Below are 9,211 nucleotides of genomic sequence, written 5' to 3'. Positions count from 1 at the left end.
GCCTCAGCCCTAGTATGGCCATCTGGATATACACCCAAATGGTTAGACCAATCATACTGTATGGGAGCAAATCTATCCAACAAACCGGAAAAGTACAAAGGCTTGCTTGCCTATGCATTACAGGGGCTATGAGAACTACCCCAACAGCTGGCATGGAAGCACTCCTTAATCTCCCACCACTTCATATAGCAATCCAAGAGGAAGCAGCTACGTAAGCACTCATGCTACACATGGAAGAAAATTTCAAATTAGGCAACCTCACCGGTCACCTAAGTATCCTAAATAAAATCAAAAACACCATAAGAATGGCTCAATTTTCAGACCACATTGACCCAACCCTCTGTTTCACAAAAGGATACACAGTTACCTTTCCGGAGAGGATCGAGTGGAAAACAAACCCAAAATGGATGAATGATGATTCACAAAAATGGTACACTGATGGATCAAAAACACCTTATGGTGTAGGAGCAGGAGTAGTGGGGCCCAGAATCCACAAATCATTCACTCTCACCAGGGACACGACCATCTTCCAAGCGGAACTATACGCAATAATGGAAGCAGCAAACATCATGCAACGTAGAAACCACAAGAGAGTAAAGATCAAAATACTCTCGGACAGCCAATCAGTTCTAAAAGCCTTAGATAGCTAAACCTACAACTCAAAAACCCTCTTAGAATGCCACAAGGCACTCAATAACCTGGCATCCAAAAACAATGTTTCATTAATATGGGTACCAGGACATGAGGGTTATGACGGCAACGAAAAGGCAGACTTTCAAGCTAAAAAAGGGGCAAATGTAAACTTCATCGGACCTAGTCCCATGTTCGGATTCAACAAAAACAGCCTAAAACAAAAAGTAAAATACTGGGCCAAAACTCTATTAAATCAGCATTGGAACAACGTAGAGGGTCTTAGACACTCCAAAAAGTTCCTAAGTTTCAACGCTAAAAGAACTAACATGGCCCTCACGTTAAACCAAAAGAGCTGCACTTCACCTGCAACAAACACCTACATAAATTAGGCATAACTAACCATTAACCATTAACCATGTAGAGATATGAATTATTTAATTACTTACACTGTGTAGATGACACTGCGCCATGACATTCCTGGGCCATATAATGACTCTTCAGCCGTCATTAGCAGCTTCCAAAATATTGATTTACTGTTGCCTACGTAGCATTCTACCTTCTCGAGTGTTATCGTTAGCGCGCTTATCTGCCACTTTCATACGTCGGTTGCTTGCAGCTGCTGCTAGCTACTTGTTCTCGAACGCTCTGGAGCGCCCGAGCGCCCTTTGTTAATTGCTGAATAACTCGAAAAGTATATCCCACACAATCATTTCAAATTTTCACACAATATTTTCAAGATTAAATTATAATAAAAAAATGTAAAAAATCCAATTTTTTGAAAATTCTGACTAGCCCTAACCCTTTAAACATTCGCATCGTCAATTCGACGAAAGAGTGTCACTTAGGGTTATGTGGTTAGGGGATCTCGATAATTTTATATATATTTAACTTACGCGTTATTGTAGGAGGCATTAAATTTATTTTTGTAAGTAAGCTACTAAAGAGTCTGTAAAGCTGTAGTGCTCAGAGTAGGATATTCCAAGTAGGCAATTTTCCAAAATTGAAATTAGTCAAATCATAATTTTCAGCGCATATTACCTCTCCTAGTCAGTTACTGAAACTGGATGGAGCCGGGGCCGATGGATCTTTAGTAATATTTACGAAAATAGTTTTTTAATTTCAATAAGTGTGAGGCTAGATGCTGAAGAATTTTCTCTTGACCGAAGCCTTTCGAAACAGGAAAACAATTTTGCCTATCTTCTGTACGCATATGCGTATCGCTTTACAGCTGCGGAGAAGAATAGCTTATTCTTTTTCCATTGGATCGATATAAGCTAAGAGGAACATCAATAAACACTAGAGTATTGGTGTTGACGTAGAGTAGTCTGTGCAGACATATTTTCAAATTTCACGGCATACATTTTAGATTTATAAAGTTTTCATTTTACTTACTTGTAAGTGCTTAGAGTGTAACACGATACCGTCTCGCTACGTATCCAGTACTGCACTAGGTTGTTGCAATAAACAATTTGCTAACCCCAGTTCTAGGAAGCAATTAACTACATGACTCTTAAACATATTATGTCATAACTGTTCGTCGTAATAACTGGCATCCTTCTCTTCCTCAGCTAGACACAAAATAAATAAACATACGGCAGACTTTTACTCTTACTGAATTTTCAGCAAAAAAACGCACGAATTTATCTGAACGACGCTGCAGGACCAGAGTTGGACATATTATATTATACTACCACTAAATTCTAGTAGCACTAGTTTTCTAGCTTATTGCATTAATTATTTAGTGCACTATGCACAAATGCAGGGCATATCGTCGTTGATTCACAGAATCGTGACGTTACCCTTCTTATTATTATTTATTTATTTATTCATTCATTTAATAATCTAAAATTTCAGTATTTTTTACAAACTACGGGATGAGCCCTAAATAATATAAAATAATAAAATTTCTTATATGTAGCTTACAGTACTTAGAATCTAGTAAAAAAAATCATTTAGTAACATTTTGAAGTGGTACTTTGTGGAAGTAAGTAAGAAAATATCATCATTTCGTAAGCTTCGCTGAGGGGTATTGAAATTAATTTATTTCAGTAGCGATGGCCGCGATAGAGCCAATCGCCCCAGTTATAAAATCGAAAACGAAGGTGAAGCAAAGCAAATAGTCTTTCTAATAGTGGTTTTAGATTAATCGGTGTTCGTCGGTGATATATTGATGGATTTCTGGCTAATTTCATTATTATTGAATTGTACATTATCTTTCAGGTAAATTCTTGTTTTTTGTATTATTGTGGTAGATCGCATAGCACTCTAAGCTCTCTTAATTTTTTAATGGATTTTCACAATTTGTGTGTTCTGCGTCGGTGTAAGTCTACTTGACTAAAGTTTATATAGGATTTTCCAATAACAGGTGTTCTCTATCGCTATCGAGAGATGACTAACACGTTTTTATGGCCGGAATTGGATGGTATTGATCTGGACAACGTTTATTTTCAACAAGTCGGCGCTATGTGCCACACAAGTAACGAAACCATTGATCTTTTACGGGAAAAGTTTCCAGACCGTGTTATCTCTCGAAGAGTGTGATCACAATTGGCCACCGAGATCTTGTGATTTAACACCTTGTGACTTTTTTCTTTGAGGCCACGTGAAAGAGATGGTCTACGCCAACAGGCCTGGGTCGATTCAAGACCTCAAGGATGGAATTCGTGGAGCTATCGAGGACCATGAAAAGGATATTGTCCTGTAAGCGTGGTCGTGGTGGTACTGTGCCTGATGTTATTTTCCACTATTAACGGCATAATTTCCTATAAAAAAATAAACATCCGATCATTATATTAAAAAACAGCATTTTTCCTTGAATATCAAAATAACATCTCTTATTAAAAAAACCTTTAGTTCACTCACGATAGCGCCACTATGTGCTGGCGCTGAATTAAAAATGGCGACCTAATGGGTTACTGACTAGAATAAAGTTTCTTTGTTTTTATGAAAGCATTTTAGTAAATATATCCATTTGTGGAACAACTTCAAGACGCACACCACAAATAGGAGGAGGAGCTCGCCCAAACACCTAACAGAAGTGTACGCGCCAATTATTTATTTTTTTTTTTAGTAAATATTATTGATGGTTGTGGCACTAATTTTTCCCAGAAATATAATCAACTACTGGGAAGGTGTAACTCGATGTATAAAAATAAAAGATGTTATTTATATTGCCGTGATATTTGTTCTTGTCCTTTATATTTGAATCCACGTCGATAGGTTTTTCTTTACCACAATTTCGCTTTCAAATTTTATATAATGAATTTGTGCAGCAGCCTAGAATATCTTCCTCTCGACACCCAAATCATTAAAATCGGTTTCGAAAGTTATACGTGAATAAATATTTCTACACAGAATCTGCCGATGCAAAATGTGATATGACTTCAAGTTGTTTTCATGATGGTTACTTACGTACATATATACGCACATATAGCCAAACACGTACATACAAGTCATGTCTGCAGGCGTGAAGCGTTCTATTTTCTATTTACACGTCTTTTTAAGCGTTCATCACAATTAGATTATGAACAGGTAATTATGTGGCAGAGTTGGCAAAATATGCCGTCGCTTCGATAGTCACTTCGTCATTTTACCACTTTACCAGATGCCCACGGTTCTACAGCTCACAACATTCAAGATGCTAATTGTGAGATGTGATGTTGTGTCGCTTGGGGCGATGATTTTCAGTTTTGGCTACTCGTCTTGCGTACACTTTGTTGTTTGTGGCAAAAAAAGTTGGCTATTGGCATCCGTTGGTGGTTCTGGCCATGTACCGCCAATGTGATTAAGTATGTAGCAAGTGTTGTTGTTGGCGGTCAATTTTTTCTATTGTGTTTTTTTTTTTTTGTTATTACCCATTTGAACTTTCTTCACCATTGAGAGGGATAACAAGAAGCCTTTGTTGAGTAGTGGCTACTGGAGGCTCACCACATTTGTGGAAGGTCTATGCGCTACGCTTCTCCCGCATTCATTAGTGTTCCGCAAAAATTTGAAAAACCTCTTGATCGTTCGATGCCTGTATTGTATGTACACTATTTTTCTGCGTAAGCGAACATCTGTTCACGCTGTACACGCTACAGTAGAATTCCAATTGAAAAGAGAAATTTGTTTTTGCTCATCATCTTTGCTGTTCATATGCATAAACACCGTGATGAACGTGTAGAAGTGATCAGCGAAATATGAACAAACGATTAAAATTAGTACAGCCGATAATTGAAATTGCAAATCGGTAGCGTATTCGCGTACTTACTGAGTTTTTAAGAGTGAATTTTTACTAAACAAATAAAGTTTCTATTACTTAAATTTTCATTAGCATATGCAAAATAAGAATAATTTCTTCAAACTCTATTTTGGAACAATTGTAAATGTGTTAATGATCTTTGAAAAGAACTCGCTGTCTTCATCTACGGGCTTTTAAAAAATACATAGCTATTTTTGTGCAAAGGGGAATATTTACTTGTTTTGCAAAAAAATTTTCTTCTCCAAAGTACATTCAACTTATCGCAAATGACTCAGTTGGATGAAGAAAGTGTCAAACTACTTTCTTAGCAAATATCATTGAACTTTGTAGAGATTTTCGTGATGGCCCACTTCAAAACCTCGACATAATTTTAACAAGTAAACAAGTGCCTAGCTCAGATGGAGCAGAATTTTATATACGCTGCGTATATATAATATATGTGACAACCTTTGTTGTTGTACAACTACTCAAGCTTCAATTCATAATTAGTAGCGACCAAATTTCTTGCGGATATGAACCTTGAGTGAGTTTGTTGGAATGATTTCGGAAAGGACTTGGGCGTGACTGTAATTGGATAGGACCTGGATTTGAAAACCACTGTAATACACAAAATTCTAGGAAAAGTTTTTTTTTAATAGCTGTCGCCCCTCGGAAGACAATAGTAAATCTCCGATTGTGATAGGTTGTTGAACAAGTTTTGCGGTTCGATAAGAGAGGGTAGTGCTTCTAGCCTAATTTTTTTCATTGTTATGTTGGTACACTCTTCACATCCACGTGAGATGCCATTTAAATCTGTCAATTCATTCTTTGTTTACCAGCCATTTAATATCAATGTGTCACAGTATTTTCTACAATGAAAAAATCAAGTATCGTGCAGTGATTGAATTTTTATTTTTGGAAGGTTTAAAAGCAAGCCAAATTTATGAACGAATATTGAAAGTGTGCAGGGAATTTTCGCCATCAGTTAGTATCGTAGAAAGATGGGTTGCTGAATTTAAACGTGGTCGTAGAAACCTTAAAAACGAGCCACGTTAAGGATTTCCAAAAACAACAAAAACACCAGAAACCGTAGAAATACACAGGATATCGTATTGGAAAATCGTCGAGTAACTCGAAGGCGTTTTGTAGAAGCGCTGGATAACCCAGTGTGAGCATATTTTAGCTGAAGTATTGGTTTTCAGAAAGCTGTGTGGATAATGGGTGCCGCATTCGCTAACAATGGAGCAAACACATTCGCATGCGATTTTCTGAGCGTTTTCGAGTGGATAAAGTGGATTTTGTGCGTCGATTCATCACTATGGATGAGACTTGGGTATATCATTATGATACTAAATCAAAACCAGGGCCTAAAGTGTGGTTTGACCTGGTTCTTCAGCTCCGAAATGAGTTCGTGCCCAGAAATCGGCCAAGAAGGTTTTAGCATCAGGTTTTTGGGGACGCGAAAGAAATTTTGCATGTGGATTACTTGCCAACTGGTAAAAAATTATTGAATATTATTATACCTTTAGTCCAGCTTAAGCAGAAAAGTTCGTGAAAAAAGACTTAGTTTGCATCAGGGCAATGCACCGTGTCTCAAGAGGATTTTGACAATGGCTAAAATCCATGAATTATAGTTCGACCTGTTGGAACATGCACCATATTCACTAGATTTGGCGCTTAGCGACTTCCATCTGTTTCCAAAACAAACAAATTTAATGTGTGGAAAGCGTTTTTCATCAAACGATGAGGTCATAACAGCTGTGGACGTGTATTTTGCAGACCTTTCTCACTTCAGCGGTGGAATTTATAAATTGGAATCTCGTTGGAACAGTGTATTGATGGTCATGGAGACTATATTGAATAATAAAGTGTATTTTAAACCATAAAACTGCGTTTTTCTTATCGAACCGCAAAACTCATTGAACAACCTAGTATTTGTGTCATAAAAAAGCACTTCATAAAAACCATCTGTTTTTCGGAGATGTTAGGTTGGATATAATGGTTAATGTAATATCATTCAGGAAGGTTGGAACCGTATTTGGTTGAACTTAAATTAATATGATCACATTTTTCTATCGCATTTGTTAAAGGGCGGATTATAAATAATATTTGAAAGAATAGACGAAGTGTACTTGTCATGAATACTTCGAAGTTCATATTTAGGTTTCCACATCGCTGCAGTGGTTTCCAGGCGGATTATTTACACGGATTTGCAAGCCGATGTTAAGGCTCTGGTCTCACTGATGGTGCGCAAGAAATTAAAAGGGGCTTATGTGACTTATCTTTCGGTCGCATATGAATACTTCGCTTTCAGACTTGGTTGGGTATTAGGTTATAGTTATATTGCAGAAAACGGAACGGCATTATAATTGTCTAGATAGTGCCTCTGTGACTACAGTTTACAGTACTTTTTGTGCTCCCATATAAAGATTTGCAGATATCTTGTAAAAACTTAGCAATTTCTTAAGTGTTGCTCTTCAAATTATTTCAAAACATATCGCACTTGTTACGTTAAAGCGTAACAACTCAAAATCTGAACATTTTCAGTAGAGACGAAAAACTGTTTCCGTAAATATTAATAATATAGGTATTACAAGGGAAAAAATAGGTAATTGCACGAAAATATCATTAAAAACAATATAACGGTTTTTTCATTCTTATTTGTTTAGTAGTTGCGCTTTGAGTGGTTACTCTTTTCCTTTTCTTTTTGAGTTGTTACGCTTTAACGTAACAAGTGCGATATGTAAATACTCGTATTTTTCCCGAATTTACTGATCAAACATTTTTAAAGAAATTTAGTCAATACCTATGTTTTATTATGATTGAAATGAAGGAAACAAATTTTTAAATTTGGAAAAGTGATGATCAATTTTGAAATTTTTATATATTAGTATTAGTATATATGTATTAAAAAAAATCGTTATCTTGGTGGTTAAGCCGCCTGAGAAGGTCAGGATGCCCGTGCTATCAAAAACAGACGACAATGTACTTGCAACTTTAACAGTGCTTCAGCGATCGAAATCAGTGGGTCGTATTTACTCTTTACTACTCTTTACACATGATGTGTATTTATCTTCCGTTTCTTCGGCTTAAGTCTTACTGCCATTGTAATAACATACTAATACTTATTTTACGCTTGTAATTGTTGCCGCTTTTTAGCATCGAGTATTTGACTTCGCCACCGATGTTGACGTCTCCGTCGCGATGTCGTCGACTTAGCTTCTAGTTATATACATGTGTGTGTATATATATTGTGGAATGGGGAAGTTGTTTTTGCATTTGAGGTTACTTTCGGCTATTGAACTACTTACCTAGTGGTGTTCGGGTGAGCGTAGTTACGTTGGCAATGGCAATGATCGTAAAGTTTGTGCTGATGACAACAACGATGACAACGACAGCTGCTTCGGCTACATTCCTGATGGCTAGCCAACAACAGTAGTTTTATTAAATACGTATGGTGAGGTGAGTTGCAATGGTGATGTTAATGTTAGTTTTCATTCAGCAATCCAGAAGGAAATCAGGTGAGATAAGCGGCAAATATTTTAGCTTATTGTTGTCATTCGAAATTTAATAATTTTATAAAGTTGCAACCAAAAATAGTACATGAATTTTAATTCATGGGAACATGAAGCGAACGACTTTTAGGAATATGGGTGGGAGATTCACTCTTTGTCGGCGAGCCGTAATTTAACGTACTCAAAATCTTGGTCTTAGAGATCTCCTACCCGATCATCGGTATCCCTTTGACTGTGGTTAAAGGGGAATTGCACAACTTATTTCTTAGGAAATCGCAGAACATTTGGCGCTTCATTTCTTTGAGTGTTATTACGAAAACCCTTTGGCCCCAGTGCAATAGACGCAGGGCGCAGAAAGTTCTGGGAACTCCACGCTATTCATTGAACGATCGGCACACACGCAGAAAATCTAGGTTTATCATTTAATCCGCATTGCCACATCTATGGGGACCTTTGAGGTCCAGGGTTGGCAGCTAAACAATTAAGGTTCATGGGTGCTCTTTTCTTCTATAGCCTGGGATAGTGCCACAACTTAAATTCCATCAACCTTCTCCATTACATGTTGCTGGAGTTGTTGTAGCGGCAAAAACGTTTCCATACATGTACGGGGAGTGCTGCTGGAGTGACAGTCCTTGGGCGAATATATAATAAATCCGGGTCGTGCCGGTAACGTAGAACCGACTGTCGGGGGACTTTTTCCATTACATCAACAGCTCTGATGAGCTCAAAGTTCTCAAAATAGTATCAAAACGTATCAAATAGTTCTTCAACCATTTCACCCAACTACCTACTTACCTGCATCCAACTTTGAAGCCATTTTGTAAACTTTTCATCTTCCACTATC

The sequence above is a fragment of the Anastrepha obliqua genome, chromosome 3, assembly GCF_027943255.1.
Source record: "Anastrepha obliqua isolate idAnaObli1 chromosome 3, idAnaObli1_1.0, whole genome shotgun sequence".
Lineage (NCBI taxonomy): Eukaryota > Metazoa > Arthropoda > Insecta > Diptera > Tephritidae > Anastrepha > Anastrepha obliqua.
This window is presented reverse-complemented; position numbering follows the sequence as displayed.